This window comes from Etheostoma spectabile, chromosome 4, assembly GCF_008692095.1.
Source record: "Etheostoma spectabile isolate EspeVRDwgs_2016 chromosome 4, UIUC_Espe_1.0, whole genome shotgun sequence".
Lineage (NCBI taxonomy): Eukaryota > Metazoa > Chordata > Actinopteri > Perciformes > Percidae > Etheostoma > Etheostoma spectabile.
In genome coordinates this window covers 31,212,760-31,214,386 of record NC_045736.1, presented here as the reverse complement: position 1 = coordinate 31,214,386, position 1,627 = coordinate 31,212,760, and positions in this window count along the sequence as shown.

The following is a 1,627-nucleotide window of genomic DNA, read 5'->3' as shown; positions in this document are numbered from 1 at the left end:
GCTGTCAAAATAAAGTGTTCATGTTGACAAGTTGCTCATTTTGTAGCCTTGCCAACTAATTAGATGTTTAATATTAGGATTGCAACATATTTATGGGCCAGAGAAAACCTGCTTAAAAGAGCTTTAAGCCATTCGATCTCTTCAGATATCCTTCTGGGTGGATACATGGCCCAGTACTTTGAGGCCCCTGATACAGTGTATTGGCTTTGAAGTATTTAATACAAGGTTCCCACACATTTCCATGGACAACATTTTTAAACTTTAACATAACTTTTCCAGGACCCATAATAAAATGTCCATTACCTTTTAACACAACATAGTATATTTTGCTCCAAATTAACAGGATTTCTTTTCAAAAACTCAATGGTCACATTTACTTCAAATACTTCAAACTATAGGCACTGTCCACACATTGTCATTACTTAAAAATACATGAATAAAATACAGTTTTACAAGCACTAATGTCAGTCTGGCGCTGGCTTTCAAGGGGAAACGGAGCCAACTGTAGCGACTTTCAATGTATTCTTAATGCAATGCATAAAGGATAAGTCTAAGGAAGATTATGCTACTTTAACAAACAATTTCATCAGACAACAAAACAACAAAGTGCCATGAACTTTCGAGAATTTTAACAATAGGCTACTGAATTTTAGCTAGTAATACAATGACTTTTTCAGATTTAATCAGATTTTGAAATTCCAGGTCTTCATTGACAGACATGCAGAACACTGTAATCCTTCTCAACACCGCTTTTGTCTTGTCATTGCTGTTTAGTCTCTTTGATGTTTCGATACATCAAGGCAAATTAGAATTATTATAATTTTAATATTTGAACGTGTGTGTGTGTCTGTGTGTGTGTCATGAACGCGCTACAACTTACAGTTAATTGTTCAACCTTAACAAATGACAAATAAAATTAAAGCTGCAAGAAGCGATGGTGGGCCCTCGCTAACCTGCGCGAGTCAGGCTTACTGAAAATTGTTCTTTTAATACTTTTCATCGTTACATGTTATGATGACACACACCAAGTTTGAAGTTGATCGGACGAAAGCTCTAGGAGGAGTCGTTAAAGTACGACGGTGAAATGGCAAAATCGCAGTAATTCGAACATTCAAACAAAATGGCGGACTTCCTGTTGGTTTTAGGGGGGGGCTACCATGAGTTTTATGTCCGCCTGCCATGCCATATGTGTACCAAGTTTCGTGACTCTACGTTAATCGAGCTGCAGGGGCTCAATTTCCTTAATATTGTAGGTGGCGCTAGCGAGCCATTTTGGTGCCCTATTCCCGAAACCACTAAAATACGTAAATGTTCACCAGACCTGATGCGACCGCCAAATTTGGTGAGTTTTTGAATATGATAAGTCCCTCAAAAAGGCAATTCATTTGCCGGATAAAAGAAAGAATAATTCCTTCGGTTCCAATAGCGCCTTCGCCGCTGTCGGCGCTCGGGCCCTAATGAAGCTTCACAAGGTAACCAGAGCAAAGAAGGCCTTCTAGAAAATGTCGGCTATTCTAAAGCTAAATGAATGATTGCTGATGGACGCTGTGTTTAAGGACTTGCAGTGGTTGTGTAGGCGGAGTGCTTGTTATAATACATAAACCCTCGTATAAAAAAATAAATTAAA